General features: G+C 47.6%; 1 protein-coding gene and 1 long non-coding RNA gene across 5 annotated transcripts in view; one reads left to right on the forward strand and one right to left on the reverse strand.

Moving 5' to 3' along the window:
• The window catches only part of syt3 (synaptotagmin III), a 132,228-nt gene extending 112,908 nt beyond the window's left edge, over nt 1-19,320 (reverse strand). For all 3 annotated transcript variants that reach the window (XM_059953965.1, XM_059953966.1, XM_059953967.1), the window contains exon 1: nt 18,887-19,320. The gene's annotated coding sequence lies outside the window, so the exon portion shown is untranslated. The remainder of the gene's footprint in view (nt 1-18,886) is intronic.
• The window catches only part of LOC132383136 (uncharacterized), a 73,650-nt gene continuing 71,628 nt past the window's right edge, over nt 18,185-20,206 (forward strand). Inside the window, exon 1 of one of the 2 annotated variants that reach the window (XR_009508553.1) lies at nt 18,185-18,878. This is a non-coding gene — a long non-coding RNA (uncharacterized LOC132383136). The remainder of the gene's footprint in view (nt 18,879-20,206) is intronic. The other variant, XR_009508554.1, reaches the window with a different exon arrangement.

Below are 20,206 nucleotides of genomic sequence, written 5' to 3' on the forward strand. Positions count from 1 at the left end.
AGCTCAGCTGTCACCGCCCCGGGTTACCTGGTAGATGTCTTAATCCATCTGCTGCATTAATTCCACTCCCCGCCCCTCCTGTCTGCGGCTCCGCACTAATCTGCCTCACTCAGGCGAACCCTTCTGTCAGCATTCATCCGATTCCTTCCTCCACCCCTCCCCCTCCTCCTGGTCAGGATCCAAGCCTCTTCTGTCTCCTCCAGGGGCTGTCAGCAAATCATTTCTCCTCTCTGATCAACTCAAAAGTTCAAAGTTAAAAGAAAAATTTATTATCAACTTGGCATGATGGAAAGGAAACATTAAAAAGATCTGTTTTAATTTATATGTATTTTAATTACATTCCCATTTAGGTGTGTGTGTATATGTATATATTTTTTTAACTAATGCCCTTCTGTCGGACAACATTGGTGGTGTGGAGAGGGGAGACTTGCAGCTTGGGCAACTGCCCGTCTTCCATATAACCTTGCCCAGGCTCGCGCCCTGGAAACCTTCCAAGGCACAAATCCATGGTCTATCAAGACTAACGGAGGCCTACACTACACACATATATTCTAAACTTCACCGTGCAATATTTCTGAGCTCTTAAAAGCAATGAAGGACTTGTTTTGGCACGGAACAAAACTCTCACCCTACCCACTGTTTTGCCTTCTTTCAATGGCTGACAGGACGTTTTGGAGGCCAGGAGCCCTGTCCCTGTCAGGAGTTGCACTCCGGATCAAATCAGTCGCCTGGTACGCTAAGATGCACTCTTAAGCTCACAGTCACACTACCCACTGTGCACTCCACCTCTTCCGAAAGCTCCCTTCTGGAAAGCACTATAGGACAAAATCTTCATGCCATCTGAAAAGTATTCCCCCCCCAGGCAGTCGATGTGATCAACTATTCTAGTTACCCCCACCCCCTCTATCTATTACGCCCGTCACTGCACTGTAAACATTTTAAACTACTTTTTATAGCGTCTATTATGCACATTTTGTTCCATATCTGTACTTCAACTTTAGTTTGACATAATTATTTATTCTTTATAATTGTTGAATGTTGTTGTGGCATGTCACACCAACACACAACAGCAAATCCGTAATACGTGTAAACGTACAAGGCAAATAAAGTTGATCCTTCATCTTTATGACCTTGCAGCTCATTGTCAACCTGCGCTGTACTGTACACTTTATTGTTTTCCTGCTCTGCACTCTCTTTGTAGCTGTTATACTTCATTCTGCATCCGTTTGTTGTTCTACCTCAATGTAATGTATTGATCTGTATAAATGGTACGTAAGACAAGGTTTTCAGCTGATGCACTACTGCAATTAAATGATTGGTATGGATGGCCTACAAAACAAGGTGCTCACCGTCCCTCAGTACATGAGACAGTAATAAATCAATTTACCAATTTCAATACTTCAGCCAAATCTGACATTGAACCCGAGCCCGATTCTCCCCAAAGTTCAGTCAACTTAACAAAGAGAATAATCCCCATCTCCCTAACCTTCCTGCACAGGTCACTTGACCCGCTAGATCTCGTGAGCGGACTTCCCTCCAGTTCGGTTCTCCGGCTGAGGTCCCGTTACTGACCGACTCAAAGACACATCACACAGGCTATCTCGCCCACCAAGTCCATGTTGGCTCTCAACTGCCCCCTCATGCACTTCTATTCTCATGTAGAACACAGTACATGGTTCACTACAGCGTGGTACAGGCCATTCGGCCCACACTGCTGTCCCAGCCTACTCTAAGATCAATCTAACCCTCTCCTCCTACATGGCCCTCCATTCTTCTATCAAATGAATCTTCTCAACCCTCTCGGACACAGGGAGAACATGCAAATTCCACATGGGCAGCACCAGAATTGATCCCAAGTCTATGGAGGTCTTGGTCAGCGACTTGGGGATAAGGACTAATGGTGATTAAAGCAGCCTCATAATTCCAGGTCAAGTGTTCTTCTCACACTCCCCATTAATGACCCCCCTAGGGGCAAGTCCCTGTGTCAAATTGACCTACGAACTCGCACGACTTTGGGAAAGTGTGAGGAAACCGGAGAACCTGGGGTAAAAACATGCATTCACAGGGAGAATGAGTAAGCTCCACACAGACAGCACCCAAAGTCAAAAGCAAAGTAAGTTTATTGTCAAAGTGCATATATGTCATCATATACTACCCTGAGAATCATTTTCTTGCAGGCATTTGCAGGAAAGTAAAAAAATACAATAGAATATATGAAAAACTATCCATAAATAGTGGCAAACAACTGATCCCGCCCAGTTGCACTCACCCCCATCATTGCAAAGTGCTTTGAGAGACTGGCCACTACCCTGGACCCCATCAATTTGCCTATCACACCAACAGGACAACAGAGGACGCCATCTCCATGGCACTTCACTCTGCCCTGACCCACCTGGACAGCCCCAACTCTTCCGTCAGAACGCTGTTCATTGACTTTAGTTCGGCATTCAATACTGTGACCCCCTCCAAGCTGATCGCCAAACTTCACCAGCTTGGTATCAGCTCAGCCCTCTGCCACTGGACCTTGGACTTTCTGACTAACAGACCCAATCTATTAAGATAGACAACCTCTCCTCCTCCACTCTCACCCTGAACACCGGCGTGCCTCAAGGCTGTGTGCTGAACCCTCTTCCGTACTCCCTTTTCACCTATGTCTGCGTTCCCATACATGGTTCTAACTCTATAATCCAGTTCGCAGACGACACCTGATCAGAGGGGATGACAAGGTCCAGCACCTGGCCGCATGCTGTGCCGACAACAACCTGGCCCTTAACACCCAGGAGACCAAGGAGATCATTGTGGACTTCAGGCATGCTGGGAGCCACACTCACGCCCCCATCTACATCAACGGAGCTGTAGTGGAGCACATATCAAGCTTCACATTCCTTGGTGTCCACATTCCCGAGGATCTCACCTGGTCCCTGAGCTCCTAACATCCTGATCAAAAAGGTGCAACAGCGCCTTTATTTCCTGCGGAGCATCAAGAAAGCTCACCTCTGTCCCAGGATACTGACGGACTTTCACCGCTGTACCATCGAGAGCAAACTCACCGTCTGCATCTCAGTGTGGTGTGGCAATTGCCCCGTATCGGACCCCAAAGCACTCCAGCGGGTGGTGAAAACTGCCCGGCGGATTATCGGCACCCAATTGCCCACCATTGAGAACATCTACCATAAACGCTGCCTGGGCAGGGCGAAAAGCATCATCAAGGATGCATCTCACCCTAACCATGGACTTTTTACTCTCCTCCCATCCGGTAGGCGCTACAGGAGCCTCCGCTCCCGCACCAACAGGCACAGGAAGAGCTTCTTCCCTGAGGCTGTGACCCTGCTGAACCTCACATCACAGCACTAAGCAGTATTGCACCCATATTGTACTGTCTCAGTACTTTTATATTTGTGTGCTGTAGCACTTTTTATACACAGTTATTTTGTAAATAACACTATTCTTTGCATGTCTGGTTAGATGCTAACTGCATTTCATTGGCTTTGTATCTGTACTTGGCACAATGACAATAAAGTTGAATCTAATCTAATGTAATGTACAAAAGAAGACAAATTATGGAAATATAAATGATAACAGAACTAAGAATATCAGCTGTAAAGTCCTTGAAAGTGAGTCTGTAGGTGGGACTTGGATTGAATGAGGTTTTCTGAGGAAGCGGTACACCACAATGACCTGGGTGCTAATGTGGTTAACTGGCTCAGTAAATTTGCAGATGATACCAAGATTGGGCAAAGTAGACAGCAAGGAAACCAATCAATGCTTGCAGTGGGATTTGGACCAGCTGGAAAAATGGGCTGGAGAATGGCGGATGGAATTTAATGCAGACAAGTATGAGGAGCGGTCCTTCGGAAGGGCAAACCAGGGTAGGACTTACACAGTGAATGAAAAGGGACTGAAGAGTGCAGAAAGAACAGAGGGATCTGGAAAGACAGATCCATAACTCCTTGAAAGTGGTGTCAAAAGTAGATGGGGGTTGTAAAGGGATCTTTTGCATGTTGGCCTTTATATATTAAGTAAAGGAGTTGGGACGTCATGTTGAAATTGTATAAGAAGTTGATGGGGCCTAATTTGGAGTATTGTGTGCAGTTTTGATCACCTTCCTGAAGAAAATATATCAATAAGACTAAAAGAGTACAGAGAAAATTTACAAGGATGTTGCCGGGACTTGAGGACATGAATTGTAAGGAAGGGTTGAATAGGTTACGACTTTATTCCCTGGAGTGTATGAACTGAAGGGAGAATTGATAGCCCTACACAAAATTATGAGGGGTATAGATAGGGTAGATGCAAGCAGGCTTTTTTATACACTTGAGGTTGGATGTGACTAAAACTAGAGGTCATGGGTTAAGGGTGAAGGTGAAATATTTACGAGAATCCCGGGGGCGGGGGGGGGGACACTTCTTCACTCAGAGGTTTGTGTTAGTGGTGAATGAGCTTTCAGTGGAAATGGTGGATACAGACTCGAATGCAACTTTTAAGAGAAGTTAGGATGTTACATGGATGGGAGGGGTATGGAGGGCTATGGTCCAGGTGAGTCAATGGGACCAGGCAGCACAACAGATTGGTACTAGATGAGCCAAAGTGCACTATGACTCAATGATTGACTAAAAGGATTAAGGGAACAATTACTCTGTCCAAGTGTTGAGGTCAACAGCATAATTGGCCGAGGTCCCCAGCCTGAAGTATGTGAGGACTGGTAATTACCAACGGAACAACAGCAGCTGAAATCTCACTGAAAATATACAATCGCATCGGCAACAAGTTCTGGATAATCGACAGAGAAAACACTTCCGTAAACGTGGGTTCTGAGAAGGCAGCAGAATCATCTGAAGTACCTACTGGGGAAAACCTCCTGTTGATCTGACACAGATGTCGTCGGGGAGCAGCATCCATCGTCAGGGACCCCCAGCACCCAGGCCACGCTCTCTTCTCGCTGCGGCCATGAGGAAGAAGGTGCAGGAGACTCAGGACCCCCAGCACCCAGGCCACGCTCTCTTCTTGCTGCGGCCATGAGGAAGAAGGTGCAGGAGACTCAGGACCCCCAGCACCCAGGCCACGCTCTCTTCTCGCTGCGGCCATGAGGAAGAAGGTGCAAGAGACTCAGGACCCCCAGCACCCAGGCCACGCTCTCTTCTTGCTGCGGCCATGAGGAAGAAGGTGCAGGAGACTCAGGACCCCCAGCACCCAGGCCACGCTCTCTTCTTGCTGCGGCCATGAGGAAGAAGGTGCAGGAGACTCAGGACCCCCAGCACCCAGGCCACGCTCTCTTCTTGCTGCGGCCATGAGGAAGAAGGTGCAGGAGACTCAGGACCCTCACCACCAGGAACAGTTATGACCCCCCAACCATTAGGCTCTTGAACCAGAGGGGATGACTTCATCACTGAACTGTTTCCATAACCTAGGGACTCACTTTCAAGGACTCTTCCTTTCACTTTCCCGACATTTATAACTTTTATTTCCTTTTGTATTTGCACCGCTTGTTGTCTTTTGCACTTTGGTTGTTCGGCCATCATCTTGGATGCAGTCTTCCATTGATTCTATTGTGTTTTTTGGATTTATCGTATGCCCGCAAGGAAATGAATCTCAGATGAGATGTATGTACTTTGTTAATAAATGTACTTTGAACTGAAGGTAACTGAAGATGGAAGATTGTTCAGGAGTACACCATTTGTAAGTGGGTTGTTCCACCCACCAATCCCGCAGTGTTCAGGTTTGCTATTTCTTTATATTGTATTGTATTTCTATCTTTAATATCTCTATTTTTTCCCTTTCAGGATTCTTTTGAAGACCCCGACCTGGAGTTACACACTGACTGTGGTTCTTTGCGGAAATGGGACCCGCTCTCGGGGTCTCACGACCGGCCGCTATTGGATCTGCCAAGGACGCAGCCTGGAAGACCAGCGCACCTTCAGGGCCCCGGGATTTCGTGGCTTTGCGGGCGGGTGGGCTCGAGGTTGCTGCCGCCGCAGAGAACTGCTGTGTCGTGGGAGACGGGAGATCGGAAGCAGCGAGCTGGCTGCTGGCCGTGTGCCCAGAGACCCGAGTTCTTTGGGCACAGAGCTCGGAAGAAGCGACGCAACGGACTTGTTGTTTTGTTATGTCTCCCCCCCCCTCCCACTGCTGTGAAACGGGGACACCTCTTTTTGCCTTATTAGGGGGAGAGAGAGAGAGAGAGAGAGAGAGCCTGTGGTATGTAGAATACAGGGTGAATGAGTAGTCTTTGGGATTCTGCATATCTGTGCCTTTGTTGCACGCTTGCGTGCTTGGTGGGGGCGCCGATGCTTTTTTTGCTGGTGGGGGGGGCGTTGCTTTGCTGCTACTTATTCGTGGGAGTGGGTGCTGGGGGGCTTTGAGGTTCTAACATTTAACTGTCATTCATTCTTTGGGGCACCCTTCTGTTCTCGTTTGTGAAGGAAAAGCATTTCAGGATGTATATTGTATACATTTCTCCGATATTAAATGTACCGATTGAAACCTGTAGATTCATTAAGGTCTGTGCACTAACGACTAATGGCCACAAGCACTCATGGACCATGGGTTAGGCAGAGTTAAGGTCCTCTCACGGTCACCCGCCAAACAGGAATAATGCGGAGTAATGCTCCCTCCCCTTGACCTCGTCAAGCACTCCAGCGCAGAAACAGGGCATGGATTACAGGGAAAGTGAAACTCTCTTGACGCTAAGCCTAGCTCCACAGTTTCTATGAAGGAGTTACACCAATGATATTTCTGATTTGGGAGATAACGTTCACCTGGACTATGTTGACCACAATTAGCTGTCCCACTACCCAGTAGTTACATCTGTCCACTGCACTAACAGCAAAATATCTTCCATTGCGAGCTTGTCTCTGTTATAGACTTCCCCACTGAACTTTCCATTGACAGCGGACTAACATGAACAAGATTTTTTTGTACTTGACAGTGTCCTATCAAACACACTGAGGACAACTCAGGCGTGAGTTGATAATCGCTTTTACAGAGCCGCAGTCACTTTTACTGACACAAGCTCTCTGTCTCCAAATTTTTGTCAACAGTCTTAGTTGTCAGAATGGGATCTGACGTGGGATATGAGATCAGTAAAAAACCACTGCACTGTGCAATACATTCTCTCCGTTCCTCTAGCTCTTCAAAAGTGATCACTTAATGTACAGCACTTATGTAGATGTGATCTCCCAACACTCAGTCTCTACTTTATTAGAAACACCTATACATTTGCTCAATGCAAATATCTAATCAGCTAATCATGTGACAGCATTAACAAAACCTACAGGTCCTGGGCCTCTGTGCCTCACTCTGCAACTGGATCCTCGACTTCCTAACCTGAAGACCACAATCTGCGCAGATTGGAAATAGAATCTTCACCTCATTGACCATTGACACTGGCGCTCCTGAGAGACGTGTGCTTAGCCCACTGCTCTGCTCTCTCTGCACCTACAACTGTGCAGCTAAGCATAGCTCAAACAGAACCTGCAACTTTGCTGATGATACAACCATTTCCGGCAGAGTTTCAGATGGAGATGAGAGGCCGTACAGGAGCGAGATACACACAAGGTACACTGCAGATGCTGGGGTCAAATCAACACGTACAAACAAGCCGGATGAAGTCAGCAGGTCGGGCAGCATCCGTTGAAATGAACAGTCAACGTTTTGGGCCAAGACCCTTCGTAAGATATATCAGTTAGTTGAGCGGTGTCACTCACCACCAGCAAGAACAAAGAGCTGACTGGGGACTTCAGGAGGGTTAAGATGAGGGAACACAAACCAATCCTCATAGAGGGATCCAAAGTGGGGACTGTCAGCAATTTCAAGTTCCTCGGTTTGAACATCTCTGAGGACCTAACCTGGACACAACATATTGATGCAGCTAGACAGTGGCTACACTTCATTAGGAGTTGGAGGAGATTTGGTTTGTCAACTAAAACACTTGAAAACTTCTACAAATCTACTGTGGACTGGCTGCATCACTGTCTGGTATGGGGGTGGTGCTGGGGGGGTGGGGGGAAGCTACTGCACAAGATAGAAATAAGTTGCAGAAACTTGTAAAATTAGTCACCTCCATCATGTACCAGCCTCCGCAGTATCCAAGACATCTTCAAGGAGCTGTGCCTTTGGAAGCCAGCGTCCACCATTAAAGATCCCCACCACCCAGGGCATGTCCTCTTCACACTGTTACTGTCCGGAAGGAGGTACAGAAGCCTGAAGGCGTAAACTCAGCGATTCAGGAACAGCTTCTTCCCCTTTACCATCCGATTTCTAAATGGACATTGAGCCCAAGAACACTACCTCTACTTTATTATTTCTGTTATTTTACACGGCTTATTGTAACTTAACTACTTAACAGACATATTTAATATTTAATGTAGCTCAGTTTTTTTCCTATATATTTATCTATCATTGTACTGTGCCGTAAAGTTAACAAATTTCACGACATATGCCGGAGATAGTAAATCTGATTCTGATTCTGAAAAGCATGCAGAAATGGTCAAAAGTTTCAGACTGAACATCAGAATGGGGAAGAAATGTGATCTGAGTGACTTTGACTGTGGAATGATTGTTGGTGCCAGATGGGGTGGTTTGAGTATCTCAGAAACTCTTTGGGATTTTCATGTACAACAGTCTCCAGAGTTTACAGAGAATGGTGTGAGGGACAAAATAACATCCAGTGAGCAGTGTTTCTGTGGGTGAAAACTCCTTGTTGATGAGGGAGGTCAGTGGAGAATGGGCAGAATGGCTCAAGTTATAGTGATTTTAATAACCACCTGTCACAGGGGTGTGTAGAAGACCAAATCGGAATCAACATCATGTTGATGCGTAGTGGTTAGCAATGCTTCACAGAGCAGGCAACCTGGGTTCAATTCCCACCGCTGCCTATAAGAAGTTTGTATGTCCTCCCTGTGACCACGCGGGTTTCCTCTATGTGCTCTGGTTTCCTCCCACAGTCCAAAGATGTACCGGTTGGTAGGTTAATTGGCCGTTGTAAATTGTCCCGTGATTAGGCGAGGGTTACAGAGACGCATGGTTCGAAGGGCCAAAAGGGCCTCTCTGCTCTGTATCTCAATAATAAAATAGGCCTCGAAGTGGATGGGCGACAACAGCAGGAGACCATGGACATGCACTCACTGGACTTTTTGTCATGTACAAAAGGTATCTAACAAAGTGACTGCTGAGCGTACGTCACCTCTCAGGAACACAGAATCACAACAGATCCCATAAGGCTCCTCCAGCCTTTGTCAGTCCTTAAGACGATGCGAATCTCATCTACCCTTTCACATGATCTTGGTATATCCTCGGTGTCCAAGATCTCTGATTTGAACCTTCTCAACACTAATCAGACTGCAGGAGAGAGTTCTACAGACTCATTGCCCTCTGAGAGAATTTCTCTTCATCTGAATCATAAACTATCAGCTTCTGAACGTATACTTGCTTATCGAGATATAGCTCCTGGATTGAGCCACGCCGCCCAGGGTCCACCGATTTAATCCCAGCCTAATCGCTGAACAATTACAATGACCAACCTACCCACGTCTTTAGACTGTGGGAGGAAACCCACACAGTCACGGGGAGGCCCTTCAGATCAATTAACAGAACCATTAACCTCCTAACCCATACACCCTTAGCATGAAGGAGGAAAGGCAGAGCACCAAGAGGAAACCCGCGTGGTCACAGGGAGCACGTGCAAACTCCTTACAGTCAGCAGTAGGAATTGAACCCAGGTCATTGGTGCTGTGATTGTGTTACGCTAGCTGCTACGCTACTGTGCGCCCCGGTTTTATATACCTGTACATAGACACCGATCAGCGTCCTGCACTCCGGGAGAAATGATCTAAACCTCTCCTTATAACGCAAGCCCACCAGTCCTGGTAACGTCCTTGTGAATCTTCTCTGCAACCTTTCTAGACTAATGACATGCTTCCTATCGTTGGGTGACCAGAACTGCTCACCAAGTATGGCCTCTCCAGCATCTTGTACAGTTGTAACATAACGTCCCAACTTACAATTCAAACGCTCCATTCTAGAAAATTCCTGGTGATTTTCTGCACACTCTCTGATGTTGGAAAGGGATAATTATTAGTCTGATTGCACTGGGAGAAGTAGACTTCTCACGACACGAGGATATCATCCAGTCCACACACATTTCAGAGACATTGAGTACAACAGCAGAAAAACAGGCCCTTTGGCCCATCTAGTCCATGCCAAACTTATTCTGCCCAGACCCATAGACCTGCACCTGGATCGTAGACCTCCATCCATGTACTTATCCAAATTTCTCACAAATGTTGCGATCCACCACTCGTTTCACACTCACACCACCCTCCGAGTGAAGATGGTCAGATCCTCCATTCAGACCCACTCTCTTACCAACTGCCTCCAACTGCACCTTCATTTCCATCTGACACCTGCCCAAATCCTTCTGAAATCTTCGGTCGCTTCCATTTTCATCAACAAAGCACAAGCCTCTTCACAAAGAAGGACTTCCTCACACCCACCTCCTGGATCTTCCCCTAAGACTCAGGCCTTCACCACCCCCAATTCTTTACAGATTCGATTTAAAGATTGATAAAGTAATTCTCTTGCTCTCGGTGTCATTGAGTGACGTGGCAGTGTAGCGGTTAGCATAATGCTAACCGCTATTATTGAAACATTGAAACATACAGTGAAATACATCGTCTGTGTCAACAATCAGCAAAGTCTGAAGATGACCTGCCAGCAGCCTGCAAGTGATGAAAACATAGCCTGCCTACAGCTTACTAAACCTTACATCTTTGCACTGTGGGAGGAAAGCAGAGCGTCTGGAGGTAACCCACACGGTCACAGAGAGAACGTACAAACTCCTTACTGACAGACGAGGGAACTGAACCTCAGTCACGGGCACAGTAAAGCATTATGCTAACCGCTACACTGCCACGTCACTCAATGACACCGAGAGCAAGAGAATTACTTTATCAATCCTCCCCAAACATCATAATTTAGCTCACATTTATCCAATATGCCCTCTACTCTTATGAGCTATGAGCATGTCTTATGAGGAAAGGATGAGTGAGTTAGGGCTTTTCTCTCTGGAGTGAAGAAGGACTTGATAAAGGTTTACAAGATGAACAGAGTGGACAGCCAAAGACTTTTTGTCCCAGGGCAGAAATAGCTAACACTGTCTTACTGCCCTATTGTCTTGTTTATTATTTATTGTAATGCCTGCACTGTTTTGTGCACTTTATGCAGTCCTGGGTAGGTCTGCAGTCTAGTGTAGCTTTCTCCGTGTTGGTTTTTACGTAGTTCGGTCTAGTTTTTGTACTGTGTCATGTAACACCATGGTCCTGAAAAAACGTTGTCTCATTTTTACTATGTACTGTACCAGCAGTTATGGTCGAAATGACAATAAAAGTGACTTGACTTGACTTGACTTGACCAGGGAACATAATTTTAAGGTGGTTAGAGGAAATCACAGGGGAAAATTCAGAGCTAAGTTGTTTTTGCACAGGGAGTGGTGTGTGTATGAAGCACTCCGCCAGGGTGGTGGTAGAACATTAGGAACATTTAAGAATCTCAGATATACACATATGGTTGATATAAAAATGGAGGGCTTTATGGGAGGGAAGGGGTAGATTGATCTTAGGGCAGGTTAAACGGTAGGCAAAACATCATGGGCTGAGTCGTCTGTCCCGTGATGTAAAGTTCTATGTTGTATTCTGTGTTCTAATTTCCTTTGTTCTGAGGAATCCCAGATGGTGAGTCTCTCCTACACCCTCTTAAGGACGTCTTCATCCTTCTGATGACGAGAGCTGCATAGAATCCTCTTACCCTGTCATGACGTGCACTGGCATTATCGGAACCCAAGGGCAGAGGAAAGACAGACTCCAACGTACAGATGGTCACCAAAATGTTAACCCAAAAGAACATGGGTCTCTCAGTTGAGCGACACCACAATACGTAACATTCTCAAAACTAGGACCCTGTGATTAGCAATAATTGGGCATCCACTTGAGTATTACAAGTAACACGGAATCCTCGAACCTCTCAAAGTTAACAAGTTTAAGCAGAAAAGCACCAGGAGACCGCATTACAAAGAACGAGTCATTTGACAAAACACAAGCAAATCTAAACGATTATCAGCTCCTGCTAAACAACAATTAACCAATTCAGTTGCTTTAGACACCTCAGACCCCTCCCCCCCACAAATGCTCTCCAGCGCCCCACACAGGGCAGAAGAGCTCACTGCAGAACTGGACCATCGAGGCTGAACTGAATTGTTCGCCTTTGGCACTCAGCACCTCCTGTTATAAATTGCAAACTCCCGGATACATTGCTAACTGTTTCTCACCAGAATGTGACTTGCCGTGATCAACTCTCCGCATGCAGAACTCACAGATGATGAACTGTGCAATAAAGTCAAAATTTTTTCACTTTCTCCCCCGTTTCACTTGTCAAAGTACACTCAACCTTCTTTGTATGAAATCCCATCCGCCACTTGTCAGGCCATTCTGCCAGCCTATGCCAATGACGTCCTATGCCCTTTATTAACTGTACCTACCACTGATGCTAACACAGAAGAAAGATGCAATGTAATTGTCATGACATCAATAGAAAACCACAGTACACCAAATGTTATTTAGAAACTGCGACACGTAAGGAGCTTCCTCGACCAGGAATTATGTTGCTTCCGGAGTCTAGCACAAGAGCAGAATTAGGCCATGCAGCCCGTCGAGTCTGCCCCGCTCCGCCATTCCATCATGGCTGTTTTATTCTCCCTCTCAATCCCATTCCCCTGCCTTCTCCCTGTAATCCTTGATGCCCTGACAAATCAAGAACCTATCAACCATGGATCAGTACATGTAGGTGCTGGTGCAATTCTGCAGGTCAGATAGCATTAAAGAAAGGAAATGGACAGTTGGTGTTTCAGATTGAGATTAATGCTTTGTTGCTGTAGTTATTACCTTCGATTATCAGTTCTGTCAAAAGTCTTCGGCACATACAGTATATATAGACAGAGGGCTTGGAGCAAGTCTGTAAATATGGCGGGAGCAAAGGATGGGAGTGGAGCATCCTGGGAGGGGTGTGGGACAGGTGGCGCAGAAGGCGTGCCGGGGCAGGGGGTGCCGCGGGCACAGACACACTCAGCCCTGAGTAACCAGGCAAGGTCATTTGATTCCAAATAATTGGTGTATTGATCACTACAGGATGTTTCTCTGGTGCTTCCCACTCCCTCCCCCTTTTCCCAGCCGTGATTCCCCTCTCCCTGTCCACTTCCCACTCTCAGTCCACAATAAAGACCCAAATCAGAATCAGGTTTATTATCGCTCACATATGTCATGATTTTTTTGGTGGCAACAGTACAGTACAATGCATAAAATTCCTACAGTACTATACAGAAGTCTAAGGCACTCTATCTATGTAGAGTGCCTATAAAAATCACTTCCCTCCCAAAAACATTTTCATGTTTTATTGTTTTACAACATTCAATCACAGTGGATTTAATTTGGCTTTTTTGACGCTGATCAACAGAAAAAAAGTCTTTCATGTCAAAGTGAGAACAGATCTCAACAAAGTGATCCAATTTAATTATAAATACAAAACACAAAATAATTGACCGTGTAAGTATTCACCCACTTCAAGTCAGTATTTAGTAGATGGACCTTTGGCAGCAATTACAGCCTTGAGTCTGTGGGGATAGGTCTCTATCAGCTTTGCACATCTGGACACTGCAATTTTCCCCCATTCTTCTTTACAAAACCGCTCAGGTTCTGTCAGATTGCATGGGGATCGAGAGTGAACTGCCCTTCTTCAAGTCCAGCCACAAATTCTCAATTGGATTGAGGTCTGGACTCTGACTTGGCCTCTCCAGGACATTAACTTTGTTGTTTTTAAGCCAGTCCTTTGCAGCTTTGTCGTTATGCTTGGGGCCGTTGTCTTGCTGGGAAACAAATTTGCTCCCAAGTCACAGTTCTCTTGCAGGCAGCATCAGGTTTCCCTGTATTTTGCTGCATTCATTTTACCCTCTACCTTCGCAAGCCTTCGAGGGCCTGCTACAGTGAAGCATCCCCACATGATGCCACCACCACCATGCTTCACAGTAGAGATGGGGTGCTTTTGATGATGTGCGGTGCACAGCTTATGCCAAGCATAGTGTTTAGTCTGATGGCTAAAAAATCTCAATTCCGATTTCATCAGATTATAGAACCTTCTTGCAGCTGACTTCAGAGTCTCTCACATGCTCTAGCTGAGATTTCATGGGGTTTTTTTTCAACAGAGGCTTTCTCTTTGCCACTCTCCCATAAAGCTGTGACAGGTGAAGCACCCGGGCAACAGTTGTCTGTGTAGCCTCTCCCATCTCAGCCACTGAAGTTTGTAACTCCTCCAGAGTTATCATAGGTCTCTTGGTGACCTCCCTCACTAGTCCCCTTCTTGCACAGTCTGTCTGTTATTGAGGATGGCCTGCTGTAGGCAAATTTACAGCTACACCACATTCTTTCCATTTCTTGACGATTGACTTAACTGTACTCCAAGGGATACTCAGTGACTTGGAAAGTTTCTTGCATTCATCTCCTGACGTGTGCTTTTCAATAACCTTTTTGTGGCGTTGCTTGGAGTGTTCTTTTGTCTTCGTAGTGTAGTTTTTGCCGGGATACTGACTCACCAGCAGTCGGACCTTCCAGATACAGGTGTATCTTTACTACAGTCAATTGAAACCTTGACTGCACACAGGTCTCCAAAAACACATCTCCACGGAATTAATTATGTGACTTCCCGAGCCAACTGGTGTGTCATCTTAAAGGGGGGGAGTTGAATATACAAGTGATTATATTGTGTTTTATTTTTGTAATTAATTTAGATCACTTTATAGAGATCTGCTTTCACTTTGACATCAAAGAGTCTTTTCCTGTTGACCAATGTCAAAAAAGCCAAATAGAATCCACTGGGATTCAACGTTGTAGAACAATAAAACATGAAACATGAAAACTTCCAATACTTTTTTACAGGCACTGTATATATTCTGCCACTTTTCCACAGCACTGTACCTCTTGTTCTTTCTCGATGGGGCCTCTCATTCCCTTCCACAGCTCACAGAGAGCTGGGATTTCGGGGTGAGTTGACTTTGACCTCTCCGTCAGCAGCGACCCTATGAATGACCCCGAGCCAGCGGTGCTCGGGAAAGGCCAACTCAGCCCTCCCATTTGCTAACTTCAGCCAGGCAGTGCCAGGGTTAATCCTGTTTGAGGTCGAAGCGACGGGGAGGCCAAGCGGGCCCAGCTTGAGTGGAAGAAACTGACGGGTGGATCAGGCACGGTGCGTGGACACAGTTCAACCAGCAGAGGCGAGGACAACCTAGGTTACCTGGCAATGCTGAACCAGCTTTCATAAATCAAGGTATTTAGTACAGGAGGTGGGATGTCACTTTGAGACATTGGTGAGGCCTAATTCAGCATATTGCGTGTGTAGTTTGGGTCGCCTACCCACAGGAAAGATGTAAATAAGGTTGAAAGAGCACAGAGAAAATTTACAAGGATGTTGCCGGGACTGGAGGGCCTGAGTTATAAGAAATATTGAACTGGTTTGGACTGTATTCTTTAATATGCAGAAGATTGAAAGGAGACTTTATAGAGCTATAGAACATAGAACGATACAGCACAGTACAGGCCCTTCGGCCCACAATGTTGTGAGCACCCTTAAACCCTGCCTCCCATATAACCCCCCCACCTTAAATGCCCCCATATACAAAATTATAAAGGGTATAGACAGGGTAAATGGAGGCAGGCTTTTTCCACTGAGGTTGGGTGCGACTACAATCAGAGGTCACAGGTTAAGGAGGAAGGGTGAGTAATTTAAGGGGAACATGAGGGGAAACCTTTTCACTCAGCAGGCTGTGAGAATGTGGAACGAGATGCTAGTGCAAGTGGTGGACGCAACTTCTACTTGAAAGTTTGAGAGAAGTTTGGGTGGGTACAGGGAAATCAGGGATATGGAGGTCAATGGTCTGGGTGCAGGTCAAAGGGAGTAGGCAGTTTAAATGGTTTCAGCATGGACCAGGCGGGCCAAAGGGTTGTTTCTGTGCTGCCTTTCTCTATGACTCTAACCCCAGTTAAGGGGCAGAGGTGGGATTGGCAGAATTTAACAGAGACACTGGCATGGCTCGATTTCTTGGGCAAGTGTAGGCTCCAAAGTTCAAAGTAAATTTATTATCAAAGTATGTATATGTCACCATATACTACCCAGAGATTCATCTTGCAGGCATTTACCAGAGAACAAAGAAATGCGTAGAATTTCTGCAAAGGTGTCAAAAAACAAAGAATGACAATGTGCAAAAGAAGACAAAAAGAAGTAAATATAATAAAAATAAAAAAGTAAATAAATAATACTGAGAACATGAGTGGAGAGCCCTTGAAAGTGAGCCTGCAGGTTGTGGAATCAGTTCAGTTCTGAGATGAGCTGCGTGAAGTTATCAGTTTGGTTCAGGAGCCCGACGGTTGCAGGGGAAGAAAAGTCGCCAGCAGATATCGTGATTGTTCTTATAAATGGAAAAATAAGAAAAGGGAAGTTCCCATTTATATTCATCGAGTTGATGTGCAGAGACTAATGAATTCATAGGGACTTTACACAGGTTTAGTTGGTTGTGTGAATTTAATTGGAGTTTTAGTGGGGGGCAAAAAGTGCCGGGGGTTTTGGTGACACAACATGCTCAAAGGGACAGGGAGTGTGTATACTCAAGGGGAGGGGGGAGTGTGTACACGGGGAAAATTGTACACGGGAAGGGCAGGGTGTGTGTGTGTGTGTGCACGATGAGGGGAGAGGGGAGTGTGTTTGCTGTAAGAGAGAGTGGAGGGAATGTATGTACAAGGGGGGAGTTAACATCCAGTACGTCATGGGTAAAGCCTCCCACCCATTGCGCACACTTACATGAAGCACCTTCGGAGGGAAGCATCTTCGGCGAACCTCAGTAACCCCGCCCCTCCCCGCCATGCCCTTTTCTGGCTGCTGCCATCAGGTAGAAGATACAAGAGCCCCAGATCTCACACCAACAGGTTCAAGAACACTCACTACCCCTCAACCATCAGGCTGTTGAACACACGAGGATAACTACACTCATCTACTGAGATGTTCCCACACCAATGATCTCACTCTAAGGGCTCTATCTTGTTATTTCATATTCATTATTTATTGCTATTTATTTATACTTGTATTTGCAGCTTTTTCTCTTCTGTGCTCTTGCTCTCTCATTGATCCTGTTATAGTAACTATTCCATAGGTTTGCTGAGTATGCCAGAAAAAATAATCTCAGGGTCGTACGTGGTGGCATTCATGTACTCTGACAATGAGATTCACATTGAATTCGAGCTTCGTAGTGGGGAGGATGTATGCAAAAGGGGAGGGGGAGTGAGTAGGAACAAGGGGAGGTTGGGAGAGAATGTATGCACACAGGGAAAGGGGTGCACACGCACAAGGGAGAGGGGAGATTGTACACACAATGGGGTGGGGGGAGATTGTACACACAATGGGAGGGGGAGATTGTACACACAAGGGGGGATTGTACACACAATGGGGCGGGGGGAGATTGTACACACAAGGGGATATTGTACACACAATGGGATGAGGAGATTGTACACACAAGGGGAGGGGGAGCTTGTACACACAATGGGAGGAGGAGATTGTACACACAAGGGGAGGGGGAGATTGTACACACAATGGGAGAGGGAAAGTTGTACACACAATGGGAGAGGGAGATTGTACACACAATGGGAGAGGGAGATTGTACACACAATGGGAGAGGGAGATTGTACACACAAGGGGAGGGGGAGATTGTACACACAATGGGATATTGTACACACAAGGGGAGGAGGAGATTGTACACACAAGGGGAGGGGGAGATTGTACACACAAGGGGAGGAGGAGATTGTACACACAATGGGATATTGTACACACAAGGGGAGGAGGAGATTGTACACACAAGGGGAGGGGGAGATTGTACACACAATGGGAGAGGGAGATTGTACACACAATGGGAGGGGGAGATTGTACACACAAGGGGAGGGGGAGATTGTATACACAATGGGATATTGTACACACAAGGGGAGGGGGAGATTGAACACTCAAAGTGGGAGGGGAGATTGTACACGCAATGGGGGGATTGTACACACATGGAGAGTGTGAAGAGAGTGGATCAGTGAGAAAGGGGGGAGGGAGGGAGGAAACACAGGGAAAAATGTGTTGGGGAGGTATAGTATCTGCTGAGGAGTATGGCAGTGGGAGAAAAGGGGAAGTTATGAAGGAGTGGTTGGGGGAAGAAGTTGAAGGGTCGAATGTAGGGATAGCGGAGGTGTGATTGAGGAGAGTGCAAGGCACAGAGGGGGTGGGAGACAGGGGGAGTGACGGAGAGGTTGGGAGTGTGTACAGTAATGAGGCAAATGCTGTAGAGAGGGTAGGTGGCAATGGAAAGGGAGCTAATTGGGGAAACAAGATCGAAAAGAGCAAGGGCAAATGGGGATTGAGCGAGAGAGCGAAGGGATGGGATAGAGGGGGAGAGAGATACTGGATGAATTGCCCCAGCGGGAGAGGCTTTCGGAGGGTGTGTGTATGAATGACGGTGGGGGGACGGGTGGATGTTGAGGAATTCCCAACCCGAACAGAGGACAGCTGGATCGGCTGCTGTCACCCGGAGCGTGGGCGCTGAGCGCTGGAACTGACTCTGAAGAGCACGGTACCCGCTCGGACTGTACTCCGGCTATGCCTGTACCTGAATTGGACCTTTACCCAGTTCTGACTGTCACTAGGGTAGACCTGTACCTGAACGTGAAGGGACTTGTACCCGGTTCGGACCGCACTGGGCGGCCGCTGGGAGTGCGGTGAACGCGGCGCTGAGTCAGGGATGGACGGGAGCGGGAGCAGTGGTAAATACCTGCCGTTAGTCGTCCGGCCGGAGTTCCTGCAGCTGTCGGGGCGGGGAGGATGGCCCTGGTCCTGGGTCCGGGCTCCAGTCGCTGCTGCCGGGCTGGGAGCGTGGGTCCCCCCGGTCACAGATCCTCGGGCTTCGGGGAAGAGTCGGCGGCGCGTTAACTTTCCTTCACCGCTCGCTGTCTCCGGGCCCCCGCTGACTCTGGGCAGCTCGCCCGGCCGGCTCTCCGCCCTCTCACTCCACGCAGCCGGATCCTGGAGCCTCGGAAACGACTGCTGTACCGCTTCTTGGCAGACGACCCTACCAATACCTCCTCCTCCTTCCTCTCTCTCTCTCTCCCTCCTCCCTCTCTCGCTTTCTCCTCCCCCTCTCTCTCTCTCCTCCCCTCCCTCCCTCTCTCCTCCCTTCCTCTCCCCTCTCTTGCTTTCTGTCTTTCCTCACCCTCTCCTCTCCCGTTCCCCCCTCTCTCCCCTGCCTCCCTCTTTCTTTCTCTCCTCTCCCCCTTTCTCACCCCTCCGTCTCCCCCTCAATCTCTCCCCGCCTCCTTGCCTCTTCCTATCCCCTCCCTCCCCCTCAGTCCTCTCCTCGCCCCCCTTTTCTCTCCTTCCCTCTCTTTCTCCCCTTCCCTCCCTCTCCGTCTCTCTCTCTCCCTCCCACCCTCCTCTGCCGTAGCGTTGTGTCTATGTAATACTCGTCCCTTTTAACCCTCCCGATCGACAGTCTCGTCGGTCCCTCGGAGACACCGGCTCCAAGCGGATGTATTGTGAGCCGCCTTCCTGCGCTCTTTTATTCGCCCCTCCGTCTCGCTCACACACACACACACAGAGTTTTTACGTCCAATTAATTATCAATCCCATCCTCACTCCCGTCCACAGAAATCTCCTCCGCCTGCCTCTGACAGGTGTCTCGGTCTATTAGATGCATCTACCACCGCGGCATTCTGCCACGACCTGTGTGTGATTTACGCCCTTGCCTCTCTCTCCTCCTGCGGTAGGACCGGACCAGGTAGTGTCCCCCGTGGACACGGCGGGCTCTCCGCCTCTCTCGCACAGGTCAAGTGAGCTCGCAATTCAGCCAGCCCCGACCTCGGGACAAGGGGTTAATGGTGTCGCCGGCGCACCCCCCCCCCACGGGCAGAAACAGATTGAAGCCAAATCCCGACGCCCCGTCCCCGCAGCACCCCCTCCCTCTCCTCCCCAGCCCTTCCTCTCTCCCGCCGCCCATTGTAGCCATTAGACCGATGAGATTTAGTGAATCAATTTTCAACAGAGCGAGGTATCGCAAATTCTACCGTTTATTCGTGTTCAGAGAGGTCCGTTTTTA

Source organism: Hypanus sabinus, chromosome 29 (genome assembly GCF_030144855.1).
Source record: "Hypanus sabinus isolate sHypSab1 chromosome 29, sHypSab1.hap1, whole genome shotgun sequence".
In the NCBI taxonomy this organism is placed as follows: Eukaryota; Metazoa; Chordata; class Chondrichthyes; order Myliobatiformes; family Dasyatidae; genus Hypanus; species Hypanus sabinus.